Raw genomic sequence first — 18421 nt, 5'->3', positions numbered from 1 at the left:
ACACGGGGCACGGAGAGCGCGTAGCCCCGAGGCACCCTCATTAACACCTGCTCTTGTTAACCCGCTCTCTCGGGAGCGCCCAGACTCCCCTGCCGCCAGGTGCCCCGCGGGAGGCGCCGCGTGCCCGCCGCAGGGGCGTGTCCGCCGCAGGCTCCGCCCCCGCGGCGTGCGCGCGTCGGGCCGCCCTTGCACCGCCCGCTCGGCTGCGGCGGCCGCGGCACTTCAGGGAGTCGCTGACTGAGGCGCGGACTCGGCGACGGACGGACGGACGGCCGAGCGGACCAGAGGCCGGTGAGTGGCCCGCGCCCTCCGCGGCCCTCCTCTGGGCTCCTCGGCGAGTCCGGCCGGCCCGGGCCTTCGAGACCTGGGCCGGACCGGCGGCGGCACTCTGCGGCCCCGGCGCCGGCCTGAGGGAGACGCGGCGGGCCGGGGCGGGGGGCGGCCGGAAACGGGGTGAGCGCGGATGGGGCCGAGTTGAGGGTCCCCGCTTCCTACGCGCCGCTTCGGCGGGCCGGCCAGGCCCGAGCGGCCGGTCCGCGTTGGGCCCCATTGGGCCCAGCCCCTCGCGGCGTCACGAGTGTGCAGGGCGAGGTGACCCCGGGGGCGCCGCGTGCCGTCTTGGCGTTCCCGGAGGGGGTTGCAGCCTCCGACGGCCGTGAGCCCACCGGGACCCCCGCCTGTCCCCGGGCGCCCGAGGTCTGTGCCCCGCGTGGCGGCTGCTGCGGGCTCTGCGCTTCCTCCTGACTCACCTCAGTCGGAAGGGCGCTTTGAGTCACTGTCATGACTTCATGAGTGACCCGCGGCCGCCGGGGCGCAGACCGGTCGGGAGGGACCGACGCCCGGGGCGGCCGGTTAGTCCGGGCGGGGAGTTTACCAATCACCTCGTCGGCGCACTGCTGTAGGTGTATTAATTGCCCTGGGTCTCCAGGAGCGCCTTGCACAGTCTTTCTATGCTCAAGGCCTGTCTGTGTCATGGGATTTATGTGGATTCTTGATGAACCGCTTGTTGTGGCCTGTAGCAGTTCATGTTCATGGCTCTATGAACCAGACAAGGCGGCCTGTGATTGGGGGGTCGGGGGGAACACCGTATAATGCTCTGCAGTTCACTGTCAGCCCCTTCCAAAAGCCTGTGAGTTGATAGGTTTTTCCCCTTATAAAATGGAATTAATGATGAGACGCGGGTTCAATGACTTCACCTGCATCCCACAACGGAGAAGTCACCACAGATGGTTTTGATTCTAGTCGTCTGCCTACAGATCGGATGATCTTTCCTAAACAGTGTCTTAGAGATTGGAAACGGGTTATGTCGTTTAAGCTCTCTTTTCGCTCTCCTGGGAAACTCTTCCAAGTAGAAGGAACAGGAGCTTACTGGTTTTGTGTATTTGAATTTCTGGTATGACATTAGCTGGTGTGTTCTGATTAAAATTTTAACTCCCATATTTAAAAATTTTAGTTTTTCTTTTTGCAAGGAGTGGGTTAAGGAATACACTTTAGTAATATCTGCTTTATTCTGTAGGTTTTTCTTTTCTTTTTTCAAGAAACATCACAAGCTTACCAGAAGCTCACAGCTCACTTGGGTATTTGCAGATTTACTTGGTGGAATTGGAAACACTTTTAAATACAGCACCTAAGCCAAAACACTTGTGAGAGTGTGGGAATTAAAGGGGCCTTGGAAACACTCACTGAGTAATCCCATCTAACTGGGGATGCGAGGAGGAAAATCTTCGGGTTCTCTTATTGTCTGGTTTGATTCGCTTTTTTCTTCTGCTTGGGCCAATAAGGTGAGATGCTGTGAGTCACCAGAGTCAGGTGTATGAGCTACTCTAGAAATGACAATGCCAAATGAAAAGATGAGTTACAGAAAGTATTCATTGCCCTTAGCTCACGCCTTACTGAGTTTGTTGAAATGCAAAATTGGACAGCTGGGGCCTTTGAGCTACCTTGATTTTTTCTTTTTTTTTGGTTTTCTTTTAATAGCTGACTCTCTTCGTAGGACAGTTGGACTGCATCAGTATTGTATCAAAAAGAGTATCACTCCTTCAGGAGAAAGATATTTTTGAAAATTGGAATTGTGGGGTCACCTGGGTGGCTCATTCGGTTAAGTGTCTGCCTTCAGTTAAGGTCATGATCCCGGAGTCCTGGGATTGAGCCTCATGTCCTGCTCCCTGCTCAGCAGAGGTCTGCTTCTCCCTCTGCACCCCCCTCTGCTTTCTCAAATAAAAAAACAAAACAAAACAAAAAAACAACTGGAAATGTGTATTTATTGTAAAGTTGAGAATTCAGTTTGTTAACTCCTTGGTGGAAAAAAAAAATGAAAAATTTGGACTGTAAGTTACCTCCTGCTATGTTCTTGGCCACAGTTAACTGAAAAGTTGTAAATAGACATTTAATGCAATCTTTTGTTCTTACAGTAATCAGTGAGAGAATTAAGAGCTCTGGATTACATCTTTTGTGTTCAACGCAATAAGGGTTATATGCTTTTTAACTAAATTTATTATATCTGTTAAGTTTGCAAAAACATAGATGAAAGCTCTTTTGTTGTAACTTGAATGATTTCTCAGGATATTTTTGCAGTACTGAGAAGCCGTGCCATTTATGATTAATTCTTGGGAGGAAGGGAGGGAGAGGAAGGGACAGAGAAAAGTAGGAGGGGGAATCTTTAATTGGAACAGTTACTGTAACTGCTTGTAACGAGGTTTTCTTAAAATTTTTTAATATTTTGGGCGCCTGGGTGGCTCAGTTGGTTAAGCGACTGCCTTCGGCTCGGGTCATGATCCCAGGGTCCTGGGATCAAGTCCCGCATCGGGCTCCCTGCTCAGCAGGGAGTCTGCTTCTCCCTCTGACCCTCCCCCCTTTCATGCTCTCTCTCTATCTCATTCTCTCTCAAATAAATAAATAAAATCTTAAGAAAAAAAAAGAAAATTTAAAAAAATAAAATTTTTTAATATTTTAATTTTTTAAATTTTTTAAATTTTTTATTTTATTTATTTATTTATTTTTAAAGATTTTATTTGACAGAGAGAGCACAAGCAGAGGGACAGAGAGGGAGAAGCAGGCTCCCCGCTGAGCAAGAAGCCTGATGTGGGGCCACATCCCAGGACCATGGGAACATGACCTGGGCCAAAGGCAGCTGCTTAACAGACTGAGCCACCCAGGTGTCCCAATATTTTAATTTTTTAAAAAGATTTTATTTATTTATTTGACAGAAACAAAGCGAGAGAAGGAACATAAACAAGGGGAGTGGGAGAGGGAGAAGCAGGCTTCCCGCTGAGCAGGGAGCCGGATGCGTGGCTCTCATCCCAAGACCCTGGGATCATGACCAGAGCCGAAGGTAGACGCTTAACGACTGAGCCACCCAGGCGCCCTCTTTTATTTTTTTTTAAATACTGGAAGATATTTTACTCTGGTGACCATTCAGGTGTTCTGTAATATTGTTCACTGTATGGTTTACTTCTCTACATTGACTCCGTTTATTTACCATAATATATTATCTCCCATTGTAGTACACATTTTATTTTATTTTTTTAAAGATTTTATTTATTTATTTGACAGAGACACAGCGAGAGAGGGAACACAAGCAGGGGGAGTGGGAGAGGGAGAAGCAGGCTTCCCGCTGAGCAGGGAGCCCGATGTGGGGCTCGATCCCAGGACCCTGGGATCATGACCTGAGCCGAAGGCAGCCACTCAACGACTGAGCCACCCAGGCACCCCTGTATTACACATTTTAAAGCCAACTAATGAAGGCAGCTGCGGCCCTCAGAAATTTCATTTTTAAATTTCTAATAAATTTGACACACAGTTCTGACATACAGCAGCCCATAACTGATGGTCTGGTTTAGCAACATTACATATAATTATGAATATGCAGTTACATTTATATAGATTGCAAGAAATCTTGCATTTCTGAATGACCATTGTCTTTCCATTTAAGAAATAACACTGGTTTTTGGAGCTCACTACAGATAAGGTAAAGGTGTATAGCTATTGTAAAAGGAATCCATTAACAAACAGCCCATCAAAGAACTTGCAATCATGGGGGACTGAAATGGAGCCAGGAACTCTTTCTGGGTTGTCATATCAACACATTTATATTCAGACCTCACAAGGCAATATTCTGAACTCTTAACTAGGCATTTCAAAACAGCAATTAAATTCCTAAGGCTCTTATGTGAACAGGTTTTTTCTCTTGCTTTGATGTAATTTTCAAAGGCTTTTAGCAAACATGCATTTCTCTGTGTGATAGATTTCTTTAAGCAAATACTGTAATAGTAATCCAAGGGCTGACTAGTCTATTTATGGAATAGGAATTACGTCAGTGCGTGTATTCTTGCTGTTCAGTGATGGGATGTTGAGGAATTTTCTGTCTTCAGATGTGTGCTTGAATATCTCGCTCAGTGAAAGTCTGCAGATAGACTTTTTGTTTGTACTTCAAAGTGATTGAATTGTTGGGGCGCCTGACTGGCTCAGTTGGTAGAGCATGCAACTCTTGATCTTGGGGGGTCATGAGTTCCAGGCCCATGTTGGGCATAGAGTTCACTTAAAAAAAAAAAAAAGTTGGGCGCCTGGGTGGCTCAGTTGGTTAAGCGACTGCCTTCGGCTCAGGTCATGATCCTGGAGTCCCGCATCGGGCTCCCTGCTCGGCAGGGAGTCTGCTTCTCCCTCTGACCCTCCCGACCCTCCCCACTCTCATGCTCTCTCTCTCTGTCTCTCTCTCTCAAATAAATAAATAAAATCTTAAAAAAAAAAAACTGAATCCTTAAGTACAAGATTAAGCTGATTAGTCAATTTGTAACCATTTTTTTTCATTCACAGCTATTCAACATTAGACAGTTTTGTTTTACTTGTCTGTGTATCTAAATACATACTCATTTATAATAGAGTGAAATATAAATGGTTGGTTTCTCCCAAAAAAGGAAGTTGTGATGGTATATTTTTGACCATCAGAAAAACATTTAAGCCCTTTGAGCTAGTTTCTGTATTTGAAGAATGGGGTTAATACTTAATGAGGTTGGGGTGCCTGGGTGGCTCAGTCGTTAAGCGTCTGCCTTCGGCTCAGGTCACGATCCTGGGGTCCTGGGACCGAGCCCCACATCAGGCTCCCTGCTCGGTGGGAAGCCTGCTTCTTCCTCTCCCACTCCCCCTGCTTGTGTTCCCTCTCTTGCTGTATCTCTCTTTGTCAAATAAATAAATAAAATCTTTAAAAAAAATACTTAATGAGGTTAAGGTTAGCACCTTAAAAGACCTTTAGTGCCTTGAATGGTGTTTATAGATCTAAGACAGGGGTTTTCAAACCTTTCTATTTGGGTAAGTTTGGGATTGGGCCAGGGAATCTGTGTTTTTAAGGTTTCCCGTGTGATTCTTGTTTAGGGCCCCCTGTCTGAAGCACAAGCTGGACCAAAGTGGGAGTGGACGGACAAGAGGGTAGAGAAGTCAGTGACTAGGGTACATGGGGGAGTGGACAGCAGAAGAGGAAAGAAAGGGGTAATTGTTGCATGGCAGTGACTGCTGTCAGCTTGTACACCAGAGGCCGAGCAAGCAGATGGTCTCTTCTCTCTGCTTAGGGGAAAAAAATTAATTTTTGTCACATGAATAGATTTGTTTCTTTCCCAGGAGTATCATAGGCCTAATTATTGCCATAGTTCTCAGTAACTTTAAAAGGGCTTTGGAGAATAATGGCATAACAGAGACAGGTGTCTTGCACCCTGCTTGTCTGACTTTTTCTAAATACTCCCAGCTTCCTGCCTTTCTCCTGATGAGCTCCCTTAGTCTCAGAAGACTCAAGTTTCACTGTTTTGTGTTCAACACCACAATTATCTGAGGGCTGTGGGAAGGCACTAGAGTGATTTAAACAATCTGCCATCATGCTTTTAGCTAACCTAGTTGATTGGCCTTCTTCATCAGTTGCTATGATGGTCATATTTTCTATGCCAAACACTGGGACCCATAGTCTGAGCATACAAGTGTACTAAAGGAATTGATGGGACAGGATATTTGATTTGAATCAGAACTGTCTTGGAAAATGTGGAACATAAGGCTCAATCTTTAGACTGTTGCCTGTACTGTACAATTAATATTTATACAAGGCACTAAAGGTCTTTTTTATTTCTCTCTCTGTCTCTGTCTTGATTGAAAGGTGCTTAAAGTCCAAAACAGGGTCTTAGGCCTCTTTGTAGTCATAGAGCCCATGAGCATTATAAATGCTTGTTGGTGATGCTATGGCATGTCACGTGTCCAAGTGTAGCCATCCTCTTCCTTAGTTACTGGATCTGCTCTTCTCTCTGGCAAGACCATTACACACTGCTGCAGAGGAACTGTTGTCATGAGGAATTACTTCCAGGGCAGTCTGGAGGAGGGCACACAGGTGAAGGGAAAGAATTGGTGAGCAAAACTGTGTGTGGGTTGGGAAAGGAGTCTAGGTAGTGTTAGAACGCAGATGTAGTGGGGGCGCCTGGGTGGCTCAGTCGTTAAGCGTCTGCCTTCAGCTCAGGTCATGATCCCAGGGTCCTGGGATCGAGCCCCACATCGGGCTCCCTGCTCAGTGGGAAGCCTGCTTCTCCCTCTCCCACTCCCCATGCTTGTGTTCCCTCTCTCGCTGTGTCTCTCTCTGTCAAATAAATAAATAAAATCTTTAAAAAAAAAAAAAACACGCAGATGTAGTGAAGTGTCGACCTTTACTACCTTGGTTTTCTTCGGAAGGCAAGGGCAGAGTCAGGCTTTCTCTTTGTTTAGTAATAGCAGGTATCCCACTAATTAGGAAATAACTTTTTAATTTTTTATATTAAAAAAAATTTTTTTTTAAGATTTATTTATTTGACAGAGGGAGAGTTAGCAAGAGCAAGAACACAAGCAGGGGGAGTGGGAGAGGGAGAAGCAGGCTTCCCGCCGAGCAGGGCGCCCGATGTGGGGCTCGATCCCAGGACCCTGGGATCATGACCTGAGCCGAAGGCAGACATTTAATGCCTGAGCCATCCAGGCGCCCCAGATTTTTAAATTTTTTAAGTAATCTCTACACCCAATATGGGGCTCAAACTTACAACCCTGAGGGATGCCTGGGTACCTCAGTTGGTTAAGCATCTGCCTTCAGCTCAGGTTATGATCTGGGATCCTGGGATCAAGTCCAGCATGTCAGGCTCCTTGTACAGCAGAGAGCCTGCTTCTCCCTTTGCCTGCTCTGCCTGCTGCTGCTTCTGCTGTGCACGCTCGCTCTCTCGCTCTCGCTTGCTTGCTCGCTCGCTCTCACTCGCTCGCTCTCTCTCTCTCTCTGACAAATAAAATCTTTAGGGGGAAAAAAACCTTACAACCCCGAGATCAAGGGTTGCATGCTCCACTGACTGAGCCATCCAGGTACCCCCTAGAAAATAACTTCTAAAACACTCCATTCCTATACCACACACTTTTTTTTTTTTTTTTGACAGCTACAGCGAAATTTCCAAGTGTGTGTCTTCAGTGTCATATTTGTCTTGCTCTCTGTGTTTGCAAAATCATACTAGAGGACCCAGAAGGAGAAGAGTGGAGTGACTAGCTGCTGTAGGTTATTCTTTTTTGCCTTTGCATTTGGCTTTTCTAGGGCATATTGTCCAGTTTTAAAGTTAACGTTCAAGTGCAAATGCCTAAAAGTAGAAGGGCAAAGAAGCAGTGATATCTGCGTATTAGGCAGTATGTATTGCCTCTGTGGTGTGCGGAGTATTGGCACTGAGGGGGTGTGCAAAACAACAACAAACCCAGCACAGTCCTTGTTCACATGGAGTTGGCTGTCACCTTGGGGAAACTCGAAACAGTAAAATTGCTTTGTAAGGTTTATGATTGTCGTTCCGACACAGTATTTTGGGAGGTCAGCGAAGTGAAGTGCCGAGAAACAGAAAAGACTGAAGAACTTGAACTGAACCCATTGGGGTTAGGTGAAAGAATATTAAAAGAAGGCAGCCAAAGAAAGGGGGAAGCCCTCTTTAATCAGTACTCAGGGTCTCACTGAAAACATACTCCAATGAGAATGTCTCTTATAAAGAGACTTTGCTGGAATGAGGATTCTTTTTTTTTTTTTTTTTTTTTTTTTTTTTTTTTTTTTTTAAGATTTTATTTATTTATTTGACAGACAGAGACACAGCGAGAGAGGGAACACAAGCAGGGGGAGTGGGAGAGGGAGAAGCAGGCTTCCCACCGAGCAGGAAGCCCGATGTGGGGCTCGATCCCAGGACCCTGGGACTATGACCTGAGCCGAAGGCAGACGCTTAACGACTGAGCCACCCAGGTGCCCCTGGAATGAGGATTCTTAACCTGAATTCTGGGTCTGTGGGTAAACTTTAGGGGCCTGTGGATGCTCTGGAATGTCACTGGCAACATTTTTTATATGTAATTATCCTGGAGAGAGAGTCTACAGCTGTCATCTGATTCTCAAAAGGGATTTGCAACCAAAAAAAGGTTAATGATTATATTCTGTTCTGGCAAATACCCTTCCCTACCCATCTTCAGAAGTGCATGTCTCTGAATTTCTGTCTTCAGATGAGGAAGTATTTGAGTGGAAGATTAGAGACAAACCATAGAATTCCTTTGTAAACAAACAGCCTTTCACCAAACACCGTCATGGGATATGCACGAGTGCTCATGCAAAGGACAGTGTGTTCCCACAGAAGTTGTGGTCTAATCTTTCAGGAACAGGGCAGGTAACGCACCCTCCCTTACTGGTGTGGTTAAGGCTCTAGGTCTGCCCTCAGGGACCTTAGAATCAAGTGTAGTGGATACAGAATTAGAGCTAAGTAAGAGTGTTGGGGATGGGGTGAATTGAGGACACAGAAACCACAGGTTTTTTGGAAGGTCAGGACATTTTCAAGAAGCTTCTGGACTATTGGAAACAAGGTGTGAAAGAGTATAGGGAGCCCTAGTGCAGCAGCCAGAAAGCCCTGGGCAGGTCCACAAACAGTGGCTAATCCAGGACCAGTTTCTTTCTGTTGCTTGGAAGCACTAGCCTAAGAGACTGCCCTAGAACCACTGTCACTTAGCACATGCAGCAGGAAATGGAAGCCATCTGTTTCAAAGCAAATGACCTAGCTTCCCTAGACCGCAGCCTGCAAACTAGGCTGAGCTCAGAGTTCCTAAGGATGCTGGAGGAGCTGAGCTCCTGAGTACCTGGCCTGGCTTTATTTTCCATTTATTTTTTTAAATTAAGTAAGCTTTACACCCACCATGGGTCTTGAACTCAAGACCCTGAGAATCAAGAGTCACATGCTCTACCTACTGAGCCAGTCCTGTGCCCCCTGCCACCACTTTAACTGTGGATGCTCCACTCACTGTATTTGCTTTATGTATTGGCCTTTTGTGTAGGGTTTGGTTTAGAAAAAGGGTTGAGGGGCGCCTGGGTGGCTCAGTTGGTTGAGCGTCTGGTCATGATCTCAGGGTTGTGGTACTGAGCCCCGCATGGAGCTCTGTGCTCAGTGCAGAGTCTGCTTGGGATTCTCTCCCTTCCTCCCTCTCTGCCCCTCTCTCTTGCTCTTGTGTGTGTGTGTGTGTGTGTGTGTGCACATGCTCTCTCTCAAATAAATTAAAATCTTAAAAAAAAGTGGGGGGGCTGAGATACCTCACAGAACCCTGGAGTACATGGTTCCCTGCCTTTCTTTGCCTATAAGTTGTTGAATATTTGCCCTCCCCACCTTGTCTACCTTCTTTTTTCCTAAAGTTATTCATTCATTATTGCCTAATCATGTCCTTAGGCAACAGTAGATGTTCTGGGCTATTTGAATTTTTTCTTGATAATGATTAATAGAGACAATGATGTTTGACCAGTTCTTGGGAACTTTTGGGAATTATAGGCACCCACTTCATGTATCTTTAATTCATGTAGTTTGTGGGGGCTGCCCATGGAAAAGGAAGTTATTCAGTTTTACAGTGGCAAACTGTTGTTTCTTTGTTTTCTTTCAGTAAGTTGTGATCACTGTAGCATTTTTGCTTTTTCCCCTGGTAATATGATAATCTTATTCCTTGGTGTATTTCCTCCAAAATGTGCTTAGAGACAGGATATGGGCTTGTTAGGAGGTTCTACAGCTGTTGCTTGGGTTTACCCCTTCCCTAGAGTAACAAACATGAAAATGCTGCTGTGTATCCCTTCTCTCTAAAGCCAGCTGGAGGAACAAAGGGTTTTTACAGTGGTAGATATCAGGAAGTGTCAGGTGGTTTGTGCTTGCCTGGGGTGAAGGAATGCCCGCAAGCATTTGTTACCTTGACTATTAATTTTGCCAATCCATTTTTTTAAAAAGAAAGCCCCGGGGCGGGGGGCGGGGGGGAGGATGCCATAAGGCAGTGTTCTGCTTCCAATGAGGCTTTCACAGTCCCTGAAACCAATACAATGCAACATTTCTTCTTCAAATATGAAACTGTTAGTTGAGCACAACGCATCACATGTTTGGTTCTCCGACATGGCCAATCTCATCCCTCACCCCCATCAGTAGAAATTTCTGTAGTAAAAATGCTTACTCATTAGCCAGCCATTTTTCTTATTTTGGGGATTCTTTTTTTTAATTTTTTTGAAGTAGGCTCCACACCTAATGTGGGGCTTGAACTCAGGACCCTGAGATCAAGAGTTGCATGCTCTACTAACTGAGCCAGCCAGGCACCCCTCTGGGGCTCATTTTTGTCATCTGCTCTTTGAGAATACCTTAATTTTGAGAATACCTCAAATTCTGGAAATCATTCATTGACTCAGCAAACCCTGATTGGGTGCCCTGTGTTGGGCAGTAGGAGAAAAAGGTAAATGAGCAATAATCTGGAATGTAAATAAATAAATACTAAAAAATAAATACTGTAATGGGATACGAGTGCTATAATAGATCATAAAAGTCTTGTTTAGGTAACTCTTAATATAATATCAGGCCTCCAAGATCATCAAGCTCATTGTTTTCTATACCTTATTTTTAGAAGTAGCACAACCCCATTTTTGAAGGAAGAGTAGCAAGGAATAGGGGAGCTGCTCTGGCTGAAACAGTTGGGGGAAGCCCACAGTTTTTCCTGCTCTTCGTCATGTTAAATACCATCCTTCCTGCACCTTACTGAGGAATGCCTCTCATTTTATTTATTTATTTTTAATTTTATTTATTTGAGAGAGAGAGCATGGATGGGGGAGGGGCAGAGGGAGAGGGAGAAGCAGGCTCCCTGATGAGCAGGAATCCCCATGTGGGGCTTGATCCCAGGACCCCAGGATCATGACCTGAGCTGAAGGCAGATGCTTAACCGGTTGAGCCACCCTGGCGCCTGCCTCTCATTTTATAAATGAAGATGTTGGAATTTCCGGAAAGTCCTATAATACAGCTAGCCAGTGCAGGCCTTGTAATAAAACTTAGTTCTCCTGATTTTTAGCCTGCTTGTCAGTCATGCACCAGACTGATAAATGATCATTAGATTTCTTCCAGTATTTTGTTCCATTCCACAAAGAAGTCAGTACTGTCAGGGGCTTTACCTCTACCTGGCTTTGTTACTGAGCTTGAAGCTTTAAAGGTTTTGCCTCCTAGTGATCCAAATACAAATCAGTCCTATTCCCAGGAAGGTACTGTGACCCCTTTCATTGTCATCTGTGGGCAGTGCCAAGTTGCCCTATCTAGTAACAGCCTCTTCTGTTTTCTGGTGTAAATTCAGTTTCCCCAGAAATCTCTGTAAAGGATATTTGATAAAGGTGTGACAAACAGTGTGAAGCATAGTGCCAAAATCTCATCTTGTCTCTGTAAACTGATGAAGGGATAAGAAGGGTATTAGATGCATGTCCTTTCTTGAATGATGTTAGTGCTGCTTCTGAGATTCAAGCAGGGTTTCTCAACCTTGGTGCTATTGACATTTTGGGCTGGATAATGGTTTGTGGTGGTGGTGGGTCTGTGAGTGCACGTGTGTATGTGTGTGCATACCTGCACTTGCGTTTGTGCTTTTTGTGCATTGCAGGGTGTTGAGCAGCATCCCTGGCCTCTACCCACTAGATACCAGTTGAATGGCCCACCCCCCAGTTGTGACAACCAAACATGTCTCCAGACATTGCCAGATAACCTATGGGGGCAGGTGTGTGCCAGAATGGTCCCCAGCTGACAACCATTGATTGGGTTGGGGATTGAGTGTCATGAGATATAAGTGCAAATCAGATTTATCACAAAGTCAAGTAAATTTTTCAGTTACCTAAACCTTTATTTATAGTGATGAGCTAATCTAAAGAAACAAAACAACATGCCCTGTCCTCCATCCTGATCATAGCATGAAGGGGACCTTCATCTAACTCATGTTCAGTGTCCCTGAAAGAGTTTGAACTTAGGTGATCATCTTCCTTTAGATCCTTTGCAAAATTTATTTTGTTAGAAATTCCAAGATTTTTCTATTCCTTTCTTGGTATCTGGTGTTATCAGAATGAAAACAGAGGTTCTTCACGGTGAGCCTTCAACACAAAGTGTGGGACCCCAGTACAGATTTGATGTTGCCTGTAAGGGTTTTCATTGAGACAAGGGTATTTCCATTTCTTGTCTAAAAGTATGGGAGTTGCCTGGGCGGCTCAGTCAGTTAAGTGTCTGCCTTTGGCTCAGGTCATGATCCCAGGGTCCTGCTCAACGGGGAGCCTGCTTCTCCCTCTGCTTGCCACTCCCCCTGCTTGTGCACTTGCTTACTCTCTCTCTCTGACAAAATAAATAAAATCTAAAGAAAAATAAAATAAAAATAAAAGTATATGAGAACATTCGTTAACTTCAAACTTTAAGGGACACTTTCTTCAATTAACATTATACAATATGTTGAGGTTCTATAAGTTATCTCATTAAATTCTCATATCTACCTTGCAGAGTTGTTACTACTATCCTTACAGGTGAAGAAACTGAGATTCTGAGAAGTAGCCGGTCCAAGGCCACCCAGCTGGTGTGTGACAGAACCAAGCTTTGTTCTCAGTTGTGCCTGACTAGAGCTTGGGCCTTAACCACTTCCCTGCTTTTCCTTTTGGCTTGTGTGGCCAGTGGATTCTTTCTTGGCTGAGCTCAGTTCAAGTAACATTTGTTGGGTGCCTGCCACAGGTCATCCATGCAGTGCAGCCGTTGCCTCGCCTCCTCCCGTGTCACATCAGCATATCAGCATTGTGTTGTGCAGAAAGGACTTGTATGCATATGCTTGCTATTAGACTGCTCTGTGCCCCTGACCCCTCTACCAGTGGAGGTAGGGCTCACTGGGAAAGCTGAACTCCTTACTCTGAGACAAAGTCCCAATAGCTGCTGTTGCTGGTCCTCTGCTGCCATAGACAAAGCTTTTGTAGGATGGAGTCAGCCTCTTGGAGTTACCGGTTCTGAGGCCGGGCTTGTTTCCTTGCCCCCACTCCACTCACCCACCCCTTCCCCCCTGCTGTCAGAATCTAGGCAGTCATTGTGAAAAAGCCTGGGAATAATACCTAACTCTGTAGGCCTGTGGGAACATGTTAAGATCCCTTACAGGTCCAAAGTGAGATATAGGAACCACCTTGTTAAATTGACCAGTACCTTGGCCTGTGGAGTTCCTAACCTTACATGAAGTTTATGTTGACATACTTCATATCCATTGCACTACTGTTCCCAAGTTAGACATATATTTTTAGTAGGCAAAGATGGGACTGAATAGATTTTTTTTTTTTTTTAAAGATTTTATTTATTTAGTTGAAAGAGACAGAGATAGCGAGAGCAGGAACACAAGCAGGGGGCGTGGGAGAGGGAGAAACAGGCTTCCTGCCGGGAAGGGAGCCCGATGTGGGACTCGATCCCAGGACCCTGGGATCATGACCTGAGCCGAAGGCAGACGCTTAACGACTGAGCCACCCAGGCACCCCCGAATAGATTTTTTTTAAAGATTTATTTATGAGGCGGGGAGGGGCAGAGGGAGAGAGTCTCCAGGCAGATTCCCTGCTGAGGGTGGAGCCCGAAGCGGGGCTCCATCCCACGACCCATGAGATCACAACCTGAGCTGAAACCAAGAGTCCAGTGCTTAACCGACTGAGCCACCCGGGCACCCCAGGACTGAATAGATTTTAAACACTCAGCACATGGAGAACATGCTTTTAGATTCTTGAAACCAGATCTTCTATTTCTCTGTAGTTACTATGGTGATAGATGCTATAGAGATGTGCAGATCCTATTGTGACCTCTCCTTGGTGCAGGGATGCCGTGAGTCTCTGGCTTCATTGTCCACCAAGGCCTGGCAGATCTGGCTGCTTCCCTTCATGCACTGAGTGGTAGAGGTGCTGTCCTCGCCTCTGGGACCAGCTATCTCCAGCCTTGGCCTGCCCTGCTAGTCAACAAAAGCAGGACTCGCCAGGGAACAATCTTCTCGGGTTGCCGTGTAATCTGAGCAAGTGAAGGTGAGTGTTGTGGGATGGGCAGCACCAGCTTCTGAAGCTTCAAATGGGAGGCTGAGCATTTACTTCTCAGAAATCATAGGATTGAGCTAACTTTCATACTAAAAAACAAATGGCACTCAGTGGTTTAGAAAACCCTTCCATTGCACACGTAAATGCAGTGTAGTATAGCCTCATTTTCCATTTTGCTAGTATTCTGTGGTGACATCATACTAATTGCACGTGCATGTTAGCTGGGACACAGGAGGAATGAGCTTGAATTCAGGAAGGACTTGGTCCCAGCTCCATTATTAACTTTCTAAGTGACCTTGGCCATATTACTTAAATCTCTGAATCTTCATTTCTTCCCGGTCATTGGGACACTGCTTGAAAGTGACTTAGCCTGGTGTGCCCAGGTCTGTTAAGAGTTCAGTCTGGCGCTCTTCCTCTCTACCATCCTCCCAGGGTGGATTCGAGGACCTTCTGTTCTTACAGGGGTGCTGCTGAGCCTCTGTTGAGTCTCTTTGTGGAGAGGAAAGCACCTGGGAGCCGATAGCACCTCATTTTCCAAAATGAAGATTCCACAGAAGCATCCTAATTAGCCACTCTCCTTCCACCCCCAAATGCTGTTCGTAGTCATCGTATTTATGAGAGAAGCTGAAGCCACATGTGACAACTGTTACACCTGAGCGAAAGGGAATAATGGGGGCGCCTGGGTGGCTCAGTTGGTTAAGCGACTGCCTTCGGCTCAGGTCATGATCCTGGAGTCCTGGGATCGAGTCCCACATCGGGCTCCCAGCTCGGCAGGAAGCCTGCTTCTCCCTTTCCCACTCCCCCTGCTTGTGTTCCCTCTCTCGCTGTCTCTCTCTCTCTCTGTCAAATAAATAAATAAAATCTTTAAAAAAAAAAAAAAAAAAAGGGAATAATGACTCCGCTTAAGGCACAGGACATGTTTGCAGGATTGTTCCAAAGTTGGAATAATTTTCACTTGATGGTACCTAGGGGTGACTCATGGTCATGTCGGCATTTCCTCTATTAAAACCAGCCCCTTGGGCGCCTGGGTGGCTCAGTTCGTTAAGCGACTGCCTTCGGCTCAGGTCATGATCCTGGAGTCCTGGGATCGAGTCCCGCATCGGGCTCCCTGCTCGGCGGGGAGTCTGCTTCTCCCTCTGACCCTCCTCCCTCTCATGCTCTCTGTCTCTCATTCTCTCTCTCTCAAATAAATAAATAAAATCTTAAAAAAAAAATAAATAAATAAAAAAAATAAAACCAGCCCCTTGTGGGATGTCTGGTGCCTAGGCTTTATTCTTATAAAATGTGGTCCTATCCATTTTAGAATTCAGTCAGGGCTTCAGCCCCCACCCCAGGTGCTTCTCATGGGAAAGAGTCTTCCTCTTCTCAGCCCTGAGTCCTGGTCCTCTCGTATGAGGTGGGGTGACGCTCAGGGAACAGGAGAGTCTCATACTTATTTCATTCATAGTAGGAAGTCTTTTTACCAGGACTTCTCTTTGGCAGCAGCAACAGTAGACTCTTGGCCCCTACTCTGAGCTCTTTTCAGTGCTTCAGGTTTCATCCCCAATGTCTGCTTTTGAATGCTTGCTCAGTTGTATTTTAACACGCTGGAGATGAGTACACCCCCGTCCCCGGTAAAAAGAGAGCTTGCCCAAGAAGTTTTGGACTTCCTGAGCGGTCAGTTTTTGAGGTTACTAAGAGGCTAGTGCCTTTGGACTAGTAGTTGTTTTGTTTTCGGGTTGCTTATTGTGCAGATGTGCAAATGTGTGCTTAGTAAATCTGATGCAAGAGTTTTGTGTCCCTGGAGCCTATACTTTCCCAGGATTCCTTGTCTGAAACTCGCTCTTTATCAAGAGGTTAATAATCATCCAGTCAGTGAACTGTGGGATTGAATTCACCCAGTGATTAAAATGAAAGGGATGAAGGTTTTAAGATTTCCTAAGGAGTGGCAGCACCAGAGTTCAGCAGAGACTCCAGGCCATTCCTTTTATAAACTAAAAAGCTGTTGACCTAGATGATATGGTTTCCTCAGAGTTTTGGGAGGCACCTCTTACCAGGTGCCTTGTTGGGTTAGAACGGATTCACCCCCATCCACTGCTCCCAGCATCTGGCTCAGCCAGCATCTGCAATGAGGATTTTCTAGCTGCAGTGGTCACATGTCTCTCCTTGGAAAGAACAGGTATTCCCATTTTCTGGCACTGCCAGAGAATGAGGGGCAACTCAGAAGACCTTGGGTGTGACCTGCTCAGAATTATCTGTTGATTCACTGGGATTTTGTTATCTTTCTCAGTGTTTCATAATCACTCGGCTGCTCATTTTCTTTTTTTCTTTCTTTCTTTTTTTTAAAGATTTTATTTATTTATTTGACAGAGGGCGCACAAGCAGGGGGAGTGGCAGGCAGAGGCAGAGGGAGAGGGAGAAGTAGGCTCCCTCAGGGAGCCCGATGTGGGGGCTCAATCCCAGGACCCTGGGATCATGACCTGAGCCAAAGGCAGATGTTTAACCGACTGAGCCACCCAAGCACCCCTTAGCTGCTCATTTTCTTCAGCAGCTTCTTCAGTAAGAGACCATCAACATTTGAGGCAGCCTTACATTTCATGAAACATATGCACATTAGCTCATTTAGTCCTTATAGCGCACTTGAAAATGTGAGGCAAAGGGAGTTACCCTATTTATGGATGAGGAGACTCAGCCTTCAAGGAGTTATGACTTACTACAGCCATGCAGCTACTAAACATTGGGAGTCCAGATCTCAATCCCAAATCTTTAAAACTCTAAAGACCATGCCCTTTGTGCAAGGCCCAGTTGCCTTTCCATTCCCAAAGGTGAGCTGAGTCTATAGCAATAATCAGTAGTTAGCAGGAGCCCAGAAGTGCCCCAGTAAACTGACAGGTCCATGAGTGTCACTCCCTTGCCCCTCTCTACATTCCAGCTTCCCTGAGGTCTGGGAGCAGAGCAGGGCCAGTCAAGTGGCTGTTTACCTAAGGCAGATGGCACTTCTGCATGTCCATTCATTGAATGGCATGCAAAACTGGCCCTTGGTGCGGGGTTTACCCTTATCAATGCTGGATTGTAAACCGTGCCAAGGAGAACAAATTCTTGTCCACACCACATCCAGGAACAGGGCTTTTTCCTCCTCTTGAGAGTTTCTTGGTGTCTTAGTAAGGTTTGAAAAGCTCAACCTGGAGTGTCTTTTAGGGCAGACCAGCTAGTAAATAGTTCTGGGTTCATACTCAATTCCTTTTGTAGCATTTGTATAATTTAACATTTATTATCAAGTGTTTTCACAGTCATCATCTTATTTGATCCTCCCAGTGGTCTTTTGGTATGGAACACTGGGCAAGTGTTCATTCCTACAGATGAAAAATAGAGAGATTTGGAGGCTCTGAAGAGATGTACCTTCCTGTCCCCGGTTTCTTCTCTCAATAGTAGCTCTAGGGTTCTTTGTTCCCGGATCATATAAAGGGTTTATACGTAGGATGTTAGAATTTACTCTTTTTATGTTGACACATATTCAGAAAAGAATTTTTAGGTAAACAATCTATTTATTTATATCTGCTGAGGCCCCATGGGACTATGTGGCATCATTAAGAATTGACATGGCCTGATTTATGGTATTGGTAAATGGGAACAGGTATTCTCTCACTTAAATATGAAAAGCCTTTAGGGCATATAGAGAAGGAACAGATCCTATAATCCAGGAAAGAGAGAGTCTGGGATTCTTGTATTCTAACATTTATGGGGCACATAATGAACATGGTTTCTGTGAGAGGTAATATATTATTTTTGAACTGTGACCCTCCTGAATGTCACAATATAAGTGGGTTAGGTGAGATCATAGACAAAGATGTATACAATTGAAAGGTATTTATTGAATGCAAAAGTAGAAAACACACACAAAACCATGGGCAGTGGGAAGGAACCTGTACCAGTGACCAGAGGTAGGCCTTCAGATAAAAGAAACTGGAGTCCTGGGCCCCTGTGTGGCTCAGTCCGTTAAGCATCTGCCTTCGGCTCAGGTCATGATCCCAGGGTCCTGGGATTGAGCCCCACATTGGGCTCTCTGCTCAACAGGGAGCCTGCTTCTCCCTCTCCCTCTGCTGCTCC

General features: G+C 45.7%; 1 protein-coding gene across 2 annotated transcripts in view; it reads left to right on the top strand.

The window, feature by feature from the left end:
- The first annotated feature begins 131 nt into the window (after positions 1-131).
- HMOX2 (heme oxygenase 2) overlaps positions 132-18421 on the top strand; it is a 29860-nt gene continuing 11570 nt past the window's right edge. The window contains exon 1 of one of the 2 annotated variants that reach the window (XM_036091089.2): positions 132-291. The gene's annotated coding sequence lies outside the window, so the exon portion shown is untranslated. Of the gene's footprint in view, positions 292-14305; positions 14327-18421 lie in introns of those variants that run through there. The other variant, XM_036091097.2, reaches the window with a different exon arrangement.

The sequence above is a fragment of the Halichoerus grypus genome, chromosome 6 (assembly GCF_964656455.1).
Source record: "Halichoerus grypus chromosome 6, mHalGry1.hap1.1, whole genome shotgun sequence".
NCBI lineage: Eukaryota > Metazoa > Chordata > Mammalia > Carnivora > Phocidae > Halichoerus > Halichoerus grypus.
The sequence above is the reverse complement of the archived record's forward strand: the minus strand, read 5'-3'. Positions and strand labels throughout refer to the sequence as shown.